This window comes from Hesperophylax consimilis, chromosome 14 (assembly GCF_061612785.1).
Source record: "Hesperophylax consimilis isolate HC1 chromosome 14, BYU_Hcon_1.0, whole genome shotgun sequence".
In the NCBI taxonomy this organism is placed as follows: domain Eukaryota; kingdom Metazoa; phylum Arthropoda; class Insecta; order Trichoptera; family Limnephilidae; genus Hesperophylax; species Hesperophylax consimilis.
In genome coordinates this window covers 9,471,217-9,484,088 of record NC_142849.1, presented here as the reverse complement: position 1 = coordinate 9,484,088, position 12,872 = coordinate 9,471,217, and the positions used below count along the sequence as shown (strand labels likewise).

The 12,872-nt window shown below is 32.5% G+C and overlaps 1 protein-coding gene across 1 annotated transcript in view; it reads left to right on the top strand.

The window, feature by feature from the left end:
• Nucleotides 1-12,872, top strand: part of m (zona pellucida domain-containing protein miniature) — a 143,727-nt gene that overhangs the window by 91,232 nt on the left and 39,623 nt on the right. The window lies entirely within an intron of this gene.

Genomic DNA, 12,872 nt, shown 5'->3' with positions numbered 1-12,872 from the left:
ATGTTTAAAGTTGAAATCAAAATAAAAAAAACATCAAAAATGTCACCCTGTATAAAAATTACTCTTTATTTAAAATTGGCGATCCTTAAAGCGATGCCATACGTAGTAATGCAAAATCATGTGTTTTTGGTTTGAAAATTTGGTCACCTACAAATGTTTCAGATGCTTTAAATAAATACCGCGAGTATAATACATCTTGGCCTTTGAAATAATCGAGTGTTTTTTAGATAAGTCTTTTAATAAGCCCAGAAAAAAATAATGTATAAGGCCTATGAAAACTGCATTAAAGTTAAAAAACTCCTACGTACGAACCCATTTTCGGTTATGATTTTGTAATATAATGTGGAAAATTAAGTTATTTATAAAATGATTGATTTTTTTAAATATTTATGCCTGAAAATCCACAAAATAAAATAAAAGGCACTTTTTGGCCATGTTTTTTTTCTTGCATAAATCAAAACAGGCGGATGGTGTTAAGCGGAAATTTAAATCTTATCGCCATCTACGTAAGGGTTGTTATTGATAGCGGCTCAATTTAAAATATTACACGACGTAGTGCATCGCCTTAATCGGTTTTCTATTTTTCGGAATTATCGTAAACTTTTAAAACAAAGACAAAGCTTGGAGTTCACTATTCGGAAATCCGTGTGTATACTTTGTCTGATCATGATATAAAATAAGAATGAATAGAGGTTTTTGAGGAAGTGTCCTTTGGTGAAGTTCACCCTGATATTTTGACTGATGTTTTTCTTCTTTTAATATGTTGTCTTTATTTCCGAGTAATTCATTTGAAACGATTGAATTATTAGTTTTAGTTACTGATTTAACTTAATTAAATTAATACTTAATGACCGGTGTGGACTAATTCATCGGGTTCCCATTCACGAGTCGTAGGTTCATTCCTCCACCAGCCAAGTCCCCGCTCATTGTAATTAGAAAGTAGGAATAGTTAAAAAAAAAACCGTCAGGTTATTCGTAACCAGGGAATGGTAGGCCTTAAACTTCAAGATTATGTCTCTCCCAATTCATTCTAATATAAACATGAAACGTTCGAAACAATTAATTATTTGGGAATGAATATATTTAAATTTTTCCCTTCGCAATTAATTGTAAATGAAAAAGAAAAGCGCGTGAATCTCCTTCACAGCGGACGTCATTTGACCGATCATGTTCGTTTAATCCTTTAAGAAGGTTTCCCTTGTAAAGAGATTGCTGAAAAGTGTTCAATTAAAGTGTTTTACGTAGTGCTTACCTTCTCAAATAGCAAAATGCGCGTAACTATTATTATTTTAAGACAATAAAATTTAAATAGTGAAGCTAAAACTAAAAAAGAATCTCAATACAACCAATTGAATACACGCCACCTCAAGTGTCAAGTGTAATTATTTCTTGATTTTTGGGACCGTTTCGATATCTATGTATAAAATAGACGAGCCATATTTTGTTTAATATTTATGTTTTTGTTTCAGAAGACATAAATAAAGAGAATATACACTTTGTTTGTTGGTTTAATATTTTTTGTTTATGATAGCCTGCGATACTCAAGCCCTCTAGGTATGAAATAGAGGTATGAAATCGTTGGACCACGAGACGTTGTACGAGGTATCACTATGTCTTATTGCAAAGTTTTTAAAAATCGTTATATCAGAGTATTACTCGTATCATTTTATTTTTACTATTCATAATTTTTATCATTTTATTTAAGATGTCATGTCGAGAACAGCGCCCTTTGTTCGTGCACGAAATTAGTGAACAGAAGAGATTTTATTTTTTACTTTCGTTAGGTTTTTATTGAATTCGGCTATTTCACTGATACTCAGTTCTAAGTCAGGAAGAGAAAAGAAGAAACAATAAGAAGTCGGATAGAAGGGACAGGAATAGACTAGAAGGGCTAATAAAAAGTAAAAAGATACATTACGAGCCAAAAAGGGTGGAGAAGATGAAAGAAGAAGAAAATCCAAAAAGAGACTAGAAGGACCAAGAAGAGACGAAAAGAACCCAAAAGGGCCGACAAAATACAGTACATGACATTAAGAATTAAAAATAGACTACAAGATACGAGAAGCGGCAGTAATAAATAAGAAGATTTAAGAAAAGACACGACTAGCCAAGAAGAGTTGTGAAGAATAAGATATGTGAAGAGATAATAAGATACTTAAAGTGTCCAGAAGAAATGAGAAGCGACGGTAAAAAGTACAAATATTGAAGAAGAGACAAGAATAACCAAGAAGGAGCGAGAAGATGCAAGACTTTTCTTCAAGACCTCTGCAAGTAGAAACAAAAAGAGCCAAGCGAGGCCAAAAAGGGGCTGTAAGATGTAAGAATACGCAGGAAGAGACGAGAAGATACAAAAATATGTAAGAAGAGCCAAGACGAGTCAACAGAAGCAAAAGAAACCAAGGTAAACTAGAAGAGACAAGAACAACAAAAAGCGACCAGAAGCAACAAAAAGATACGAAAGAGACAATAAGAGTCAAGAAGAGATAAGAAGAGATAAGAAGAAACAAAAAAAGACAAGAAGAGTCAAGAAGAGATATGAGAGGACAGGGAGATATAAGAAGAAACAAAAAGAGACAAGAAGAGTCAAGAAGAGACAAGAAGAAACTAAACGAGCCAAAAGGAGGAGATGTAAAAAGGAGATGTAAAAAGAGGCAAGAAGGAGGAAGACATAAAGAAGAAATAATAACTCTCAATCAATTCCTTTTTTCCTGCTCCATCCTAAATTCCAACATTGTGAAGAATAAGATATGTGAAGAGATAATAAGATAATTAGGTTGCATATATACGGGTCAATTAAACTTCGACCTCCTTCCAATCCTCAGAGCACGGGTTCCAAGTCCTAACAAACAGTGCCCCCTGCTGTACCGGTCGCACCAGGACAGGAGTGCTCCTGGCTGGGGTGATAACAATCGTATCGCATTAACTGTAAATGAAGGCTTCTAAATTTGTACACATTTTCCTGTATTACCAATCAGGCTAATTTGTTCGGGAATAACTCAAATGGTCTCACAGACCATTTGAGTCATTTTGTCTTCCTAACTCTTATGGTGAGAAGGTCTAAACGGTGTTAGAAAGACAAAAAAAAACACTTTATATTTAAATCTAGATGTAAACCATAGAAGAATTAGAATGTAAACCAAAGGTTCCGACCGCAATTTGACAAAAAACTTATGAGACTTCGTGAATTTTTTTATTAATTATTTTTATATGAAATAAAACAAAAGTGAGGTGACGATAACGTTTCGATTCCAATTATCTAATAATATACGTATGTTATTTTGAAAATATGTTTTCGTTATCAGTCATTTTAGTTTTTGCACTAAAATTTTAATATTTAAAAAAACATCAATGTTTATTCCTAATAATACAATTTGTAAGTGAATTTCACCACCTTTCAAAAACACTCTTTAGTTATTCGAATAATTTCACAAATATTCAATTCATTTGCATTTTATTGCAAAGCGAAAATAATACGATATACATAATAATGTGATATATATAATAATACCTTCTGAAATTATATGGCTGAGGCCAGAGGAATTAAATAAACACATTTTTACTCTTAACGCCAACCAATAATCAAAGCCTGCTTCAATATATCACACCCACGCCACTGTACCAGAATGTCATTACTTAATGTTTGTAAAGACAAGCTGAAAGCATCTGACAAATGAATGACCACGAATCCGCTTCCTTATTGACTGGGCAGTACCATTATGTGTACCTCGTACTTAATTATTAACTCCACACAGGTTAGTACTACGCTCGGAAGTCAAACAAATAAGAATAACTCGCTTAATTCATTATTCTACGATGACTGCTGTGGGTGCCATGTATTTTTCCAAGATCATGAATGTTTAAGGTAACATAATCTCAAATGATTAGCCCAACAAATCTTTTAAAATTACCTTCAATTTGAGACCCGTATTATATTTAAATCTACCCGCAACAAAAGTAGGTATACAAAAGCTTCACTGAGCATAAAAGGTTGATCTTGAAATAAGTTTTTAGTTGATAAGTGCGTTTATGAGCATGAATAAGTTCATTTTGAGAGGCGGTTATGGGTATTGCTGTCGTGAGAACCATTCGTTTGATAACCAATACCTCTTCCATGAGTCATTCCAATTTTCTCGCAATGTTTAGTGAATTAACAGGGGTGCTTGGTTCATGAGATAAAGTTTGTCTAGATATCGGCGGAGGATGCGTCTGACCTCTTCAGCCAGACTCCCTCGACCCAAAGCCTTGCACCGCAGTGGGAGGAATATATTCATAAGTCCGCTCTCTTGGACACACTTATCCTCAGATTCCTCTCGCTCCTCATAACTTTTTCTTCCCTGAACCTTCTCTTCTTCATTTAAAAAAAAACAATGTTTCGAAGTGACATGTTCTCCGTGTTGTTACTTCGTCAGACACACATAGAAATAAATACCGATATCCATTTGTTAATATTTCCGCTTTTACTCATCTTCCTCTAGATTGTACAGCTTTACGACTTTACAATCGCCACTCCTTTCATTGAATAACTGGACATTTTACACAAGCAGAGTTAACAAGAAAACTGCATAATATTTACTAGCTTGTTTCATTGATATCTGAAAACTGTAGATGAGAAGTGATTTATTCATTAAGTGAAAAAATGTGGAATGGATAATAAACATATTCCATTATAATAATATAAAATGTTTTATTTGGTTAAAAATTACGATTGAATTAACAGGTTTCCTGATAAACTTTTAGTTTATTATACGCCTAAATTATTGTGAAAATATTCGGTTTTTCATGAACCCATGTTCCGACATTTTGATTAAACTCGTAATATACAAAGTTTACCAGGAAACATGTTTATTCATTCGTAATTCCTGTAATCCACTTTTTAACCGGACTACAAATAATTTGAAGAGATTCCTAATAAATTTGCGATACTCATTTTTCTCCTTGCACCATCAGAAAATTTAGTTATTTTATACAATACTGCATTATGTTTTTTTTAAATGAATGTGAAGTGGAAATTTTGTAATGTTCGAATTGAATTGAATAACGGATTTTCCAATATTTATCACGCGCCGTCAAAATAACGTAAACAGGATGTTCTCAGCTTTTATAAAAGAGAACAACTCTTCTTGTGGAAGTCAATAGTCAACACAATCTCAAACAATACATAATAAAACAAACACAATGCAAATATTCGTTCGTTTATGGCGAGAAATTAATGTTGTTTTCTCATGAATAACCTGGTAAATTCGGGCTTCTTGCCACCGCGGTGAAAGATTTAATCTCTGAGTTGACTACTAAACGATTGGAAGACAAATGTGGCATTGTCATCAACCATCGTAAGATATCACAGATGGTACGGGAGATCTATAGTAAATATTTAATTGAGAATTTTTGTTATGACTTTTCGTTGTATTGTAACGATCATTATTATTTTTTACCGTATCAAATTGAGTGGAGATTCCTCCTGCGAATTTACAATGTTCATTATCAATTAAATGTTTAATGCACCACAAAACATATGATGTTTATATTTTATGTAATAGGCATGTTTCTGGTAACAAGTAAGTTGTTAAGAAAATAGTGGCGATTGGAATTTTATCCCTTCAGCGTTCCAAGGATTAAGTGGGTAAGCTTTTATTAAAATGAGGATAAACTGCCTTGCACTTAAAAAGAGAAAATAATATGCAGTTGTTATTAAACCAGTAGATCAAAATCTCTCATTTGGGTACTGCTCCCCAGTTAACGAGATGAAATTCCCAGAAAATGAAAGCTTTAGATATCATGTATTTTCCTCGTAGGCGCTATCAAATGAAGCATATAACATGTAACTATTATCAACGGGTGATATTTCAGAGAACGTTTCCTAGAAGGGACATACAGTCAGGTAGTTAAAAACTTGGGCATGATCGATTATATGTAGGTAGATGATGATCAGCACAAGACGTTTCGATGTTGGACAACAGTATACATAAATCGAATTAAAACAATCCAAATTAATATGACGAAACATTGTAATTTTTTCTGAATCTTAATTTCCTTCGTTTAACGTTGAACGTAATATAAACCTAGCTTTTTATAAGTACAAACTTATGTCCTTATTTTTTACCACACCTATTTGTAGGGTTTAAATGAGAAAAGTTTTTTATTACGATTTAAATCATGGTGAACTACTTTTGGAGTTTGTGAGTCCATATTTAGTATATTTTGTATTTTCTTTATTTTAAATTAGAGTAACGCTCAACAGTCTCAAGTACTCCCAACCGCCTGGCTCCAGTGAGACTATGACATCCCCAATTGGTTCCAGTAAGACTATGATATCCCCAATTGGCTCAAGTGAGACTATGACATCCCCAATTGGTTCCAGTGAGACTATGACATCCTCAATTGGTTCTAGTGAGACTATGACATCCCCAATTGGTTCTAGTGAGACTATGACATCCCCAATTGGCTCAAGTGAGACTATGACATCCCCAATTGGTTTTAGTGAGACTATGACATCCCCAATTGGCTCAAGTGAGACTATGATAACCCCAATTGGCTCAAGTGAGACTATGGCACCCCTAATTGGCTCCAACGAGCCTGACAGTGAACCTATATTGTGAGACTAGAGATAATTGGAGGAGAAGGAAATGAGGAAGGGGTAGTACCTGATTATTCAAATCTGATCACCGAACACGACTAAAGCTATTTCAAGAAACCTTTATATTCTGAATGGTGATCTTTCACCAGGGCGATACTGAACGTATCTAACACTCCAAAACGTGCCGCAAATATACTATATATTAGTACGGTGACCGGATAAATCATCATAATGATAATTCATCACATCTTTAAAAAGTTATATAGAGTCATGGAAAGTGATGAAAAAAAAACTTTATTAACTGGGTTAAGTAGGTTAGGTTAGGTTTAAATTTATTTTTTTGATCGTTTCTAATGAATTTATATCACTTTTTAAAAGTGTGTTGAATTGTCACTGAGTTGAGTTATTATGGAACCATTATTACAGATTAATAAATTGAAAAGTAACACAAAAAAATCATAGAAAATTTAGCTGTGCACGCCGTGGTATGAACCCACTACTTCCAGATTCGTAGCCAAGAAATGTGACCAATCAACTATGGAGACCGCTTGGTACAAAAATTTATCAAATGATAAATTTAATGTATTTTGCTTTCAGTGTATCATTTAAATATCGTTTGCCAAACACACTGTAGTTGTATAGGTATCACGTTGAGTAGCGTCAAACACTTATCGATGCTCAGTATCATTACCGATCATAGCAATTTAGGCTTCCAACATGCGATTATTGAAACCACGTATTTCCGGTACATATTTACTAGTTAGTACTTGACCACAGAGATGGCCTTATTGCCACGTACGAGTATGTCATAAATCATGCTTCATAGATTTGTTTATCGACTTGTGAAGAAGAACCGCATTAAAATGATATAGTTAGCTTTTTTTGTTTAAGGAATTTATTACTTAAGTCTGATGTGAAAAAAATTAAATTGTTATAAAAACTATTTAAAAATCATTTATCAACGTAGCACAAATTAATGTTATTTTTTATTTTTATTTTTTATTTTTATTTATTCACATTTAAACCCGCTAAACTACTTATGTAGTTTGTCAGCAGGGACATAGAGACAACATTTATACATTCATAAGATACAATTTGAACGGTACATAATTACATAAATTGGTTACATTGCAGAAAAGTTTAAATAGCAGCATAAAAGCCTTATATAATAAGCAAGTAAAAATAAATGTATGAACAAATTAGTATTATCAACATAAAACATAAAAGCCTTATAAAATAAGCAAGTAAAAATAAATGTATGAACAAATTAGTATTATCAACAAGTACATCAATAGTTTCATAAATAGAGGTAGGTAGTCAGGTATTACAAAATAATTGTTTTTCCATTTTCTAAGAATATGAATTCCATTTCAGGGGCATCAGTATAGATCATTATTATCCAATAACCATTTCCTTAGATTATATTTAACATTAGCAGTATACATGTTATTATTTTTAATTGTCATTGGTAATAAGTTAAACATTTTGGGTACTATATAGTTTAAAGTTCTTTCACCATATTTATTAGTACATTTCGGAACTACCAGTCCTTCATTTTGAGTGAATCTTGTGTTATGTTTATGGCAAACTCTTTCCCTATACAATGAATCAGACAATATAACATGTTGACTTACAATATTATAAAACAATAATCCTCTGACAGGTAAAATATTCAGAGACTTGTATATTAATTTAATGTTACTTCTGAGTTGATTGTCATATTTATGGATTAACAATTTTATAATGGAGTTTTGTAATGTTTGTATATAGCTTATATTAGTTTTACAAGAATGTAAAGAAGTAATTCCATAACGTATAGTGGATTCAGCCAGAGATAAGTAGATTAACTTTAAAGTACTTATAGGCACGAAATATTTTATTTTATAAATCCTACCCACAATAGCTCGTAGACGTTTACAAACATTAGCAATTTGTACATCCCATTTCATGTAGCAGTCAATAGTAACACCCAAATATACATAACTTTTGACAAAATAAATGGTTTCACATGAACAGGGCTGTGCAACATTTTTATGTATGCAGTCAAATGTGTGTGTATATAATGAAGGAATTACATTACATCTGGCGTGTGGAGATCTGATGTGCATAATTTTAGTTTTTTTGGCGTTTATAAAGAGGCCTGCATCATGCGACCATTTCAGTAGGGCAATAAAATCATGTTGCATAAGGTTCATTGCAGTAACCAGATCTTCGTGCGATATTACGAGCGCCGTATCGTCTGCATATACAAAATGTTTAGCAAATGAAAACAATTTTCTCATAATTGAGACATAAATAATATAAAGGGTTGGCCCTAGAATTGACCCCTGTGCAACACCTGTTGAGATATATTTTCTTTTGCTAAATTTTTAAAGAATTTTTACTCTTATTTGTCGATCAGTTAGTAAATTTTTTAATAAAACTAGCAGCTTTCCTCTAATTCCTATTGCCTCCAGTGTTTCTAATAGTTTATTTGTATCAATGGTATCAAATGCCTTAGAGTTATCTATGAATAAAACCAAAACTTGTTTTTATAGATTTAATTCATAATTTATGTGATTTGAAAATTCCTGAAGCAGCATTTCCGTACTTTTTTTCTTTTGAAATCCATATTGGTTGGGATCCAACAAAGAGAAAGATTCTAGATATTTATTAAGTTTTATGGAAATGTATTTTTCAAGTATTTTTTCTAAGTATTGATTATGATAAGAGTGCCGTGTTAATTGATTAAGTTTTTGACTGAATTTACTGACGAATTTTGTTAATATTCGCGGCGATTGTGAAGTGTGAAGTAGGAATCTTGTGAAAATTCATTTTGAGTGATTAGTTATTCGAATTATGGGATGATATTGTATTGCAAGTTAAAACATGAATTTGTATTTTAAGTACCGCAGATTGATGGTGATTTTTTCCAATATGTGGTGCTGGGAGTTCAAAAATCTAGCGGTAATTATAAAGTTAACTTTGCGGTAGTTAATTTCTGGGTTCCAGTTTGAAATTATCACGTCAGTGTCATTTGGCTTTTAATTTAAATAAACTAAGAATCGAAATAAGTTATAATGAATGATGATAAATTGGTATTAAAGTAGCTTAACGTAGAACATAGTTAGAATGGCTTAAGTCATGTTTAGCGACGTGATCTGAATTACTTTCCAATCATCCTCTCTCCTCTTCATCACCCTTAACCCCAAAAAAGACCCAAATTGGGAATGGCGTATTTAGTCCCATTGGCTGCCCGTTCTTAGTTTTTGATGTATTGTGCAGTGTACATTTAATAATCAAGAAGTCTTCATTTTTAAAACCAATTATAACCCTTTTACCTATCGCTTTGAGTAACGCCTAGAACATATTATACCAATTACAACCCGTTTACCTATCGCTATAAGTAACGCCTAGAACAAATAATACTAATTACAACCTTTTTACCTATTGCTATAAGTAATGCCTAAAACATATAATGCCAATTACAACCAGTTTACCTATCGCTATAAGTAACGCCTAGATCTTATTTTAAATTATCATCATTAAATTAACGTTTTGACAAAAATTACGTAGTATGTCCTTTTAAAATTAAAAATAATAGCGTAGAATCTTTTCTTTTTTCCATAATCGTTTAATAAGAAACTCCCAATTTTCATATTCTTTTTCAAATAACAAACTTAATCTTTTCTCAACCTCTTGTACGAATTACGATAATTATTATAACTATCAACCTTGATGCTTCGACTATACAGGGTGTATCGGCACGTACCCGACAAACTTTAACCAGCTTTTCCTTAGCACATTTGGAGTATGAAAATGTGAAGCCTCTGTTGTGTACATTATAAATAAAATAAAACACCCTGCGATAATCATAAATCAAAATAACACTATTAAACCCTATCTGGTCAAGTATCTGAACTAAATTTCAATTGCTTCAAGAAAGAAGGCGGAACTCCGAACTTTTTTCCGAGGTTTTTAACTTACTACTATTTCCGAGAGCCATAAATTAGTACGAATTTGGGAAAAAATGTGAAAAAACTGGAACAACGACGTTCTAAAATTGAACACTCATTCAATTTAATTATATATTTTTGTAACATTAAAAAATTCTAAAGTTATCTACTTCTTGTTGTGATCTTCTGCGGTATTCCTCGAAGCAGTTGATTTGTCTACAATTATTCACCAGTAAACCTTAATCAGAAACGTTTTACATTTCCTGGCTGATTTCCTACTCATCTCGGCAACTACTAAAGTGCCCAGGCCGTTTAGTTGCCGCCTCACTCACCGGCCAGTCATTCACTCAGCCGTATTAATCACCCTTCAACCACCAGCCACTCAGTACTCGCTCAGTGCTCAGTGTTCCGTTCCTCGGTACCTGTTAGTGCCAGTGATCGGATTGAGTTGGGAGGCAAATGCATGCGCAATTGTTTACCGGACTGCATACCTGTGAGACCGACTCGGTGTATTGCGATTGTAGGTAGGGCAGGTTGAGACTTGGGTTAAAGTTCGTTCGAATTATATTCGAATTTAGATTTCAGATTTATGGCAAGCCGGGCAAAAGCCTAAATTTACCTAAATTACCAAGGCTTTTTATTTTTGGAGATCAGATTTTATAACTGGAACATAAAACATCAAACGCCATATATATAAATTAAAATAACAACAAAAAAGGGTTATCAAAGGATTATTATTGCATAAATTAGCTAACGTATTATTTTTCATAATTATAAACACACATTCGAAAAATTGACTGAAATCGATTTTTAATATAATATCAAATTACTTCAACAAATATAGTATATTTCGGTCATTACAAGAATGTTTTAACAAATCTCGGAACACAAACCTTTCAAATGAATCTCTGGTCTAAAAATCTATCAATATTGATGGTTTACTTCCAAGGAAACCATAATACAAATTATAAATTACTTGATCACGTAATCGTTCCAGATTAGTAAAAATCAGCTCCTCTGAATTGATTTTTCACAAAAACGGAAAAATCTTACTGACAAAAAAATATTGCTTATTTATTGAGAATCTTTGCAGATTATTCGTGATTCTGTTAAAAACGGGATTGCAGGCCATAAACGAATGAATTGATAGTTATAATCTTATTTATATTAGTAAAATATCAATGTTTTGTCATGTTGTCGGAACACGTGTTCCTAAAAATCATAACCTTATCGAATTTCGATAAGGTTATATATTATCGTGACAAACGGTGCATGAATACGTGTTTCGATTTTATTATCAGGAAGCGGTCTGCAGTCCCGTTTTTAACATTTTTTAATTTTTTTTAGATTTTTTAAAAAGATTTTTAAGAAATCAGCAATACTCGTTTTTTTCCGTGCATCCGCATAAAATTTCTTCTACCAGCCCTGCCAACGCAGATCAATACAGTCTCTCAAGAAGTAGTCGGTTGCTGCTGCGGAGTGTTTGACGCAGGCCATGGACAAAGTTACGTAATTTACGAGACTCAATTTCCATCAATTACTTGGCCATTGAAACCTTGTTGACTGTACTCTAACCTGATTCTAGTGGGAACCGATCATAGGTCTCTCTTCTCTCCATTCTACTCTGAAGTTTGTTGATTTGTTCGTATTTGAAGATGGCTTTGTGTTCTGAACGATATGGTTTATTTTTAATGGATTTTAAGTTGAAAAAATAAAAAAAACACGATTTAAAATAATTTACCTATATTTATGCAGCTACGCGGAGAAAAAAATATTGGTAATTCCGATTAAAAACGGGATATCAGGACTTATGAATGAATTAACCATTTTTTAATAAACTTTTATTGAACTACGAATAAATTGTTGGAACTCGTGTTCTTGAAAATCCCAATATTTTTGCATTATAAATAACATTCTTTGTATCGTCATGTACAAGCAAACTGACAAAACATTCTTAAATTGAGGTTTTATTAATAATGTATGTAAATTAATCGAAAGGGCGAAAATAGATTTCTCTGCTTGTACATACAAAACTTTATTTTTGAGCGATGAGGTTTCATCCTATTACGGGCGTCTTAAGTCTGATGGTTTGATGTTTACTTTGAGTAAGAATATGTTTTTATAACATTTGGGCAAGGGATAAAAAAGACAATTGATTTAATTTATAAACATTGGCAAGGAAGAACCTACTATAATTTTATTGTTAGAGTTTTTTCAGAATCCAATTACTTTTTATTAGCTGTATTATTTTTGTGATTTATTAATATTTGGGAGGCCAGTGGTTTGGTTAAAATTCGACATCGTCTAAAAGTAAAAAAAAAACTTTAAGTTTGTTCAAGGAAATTTAAAAGTCGAGGGAGTTA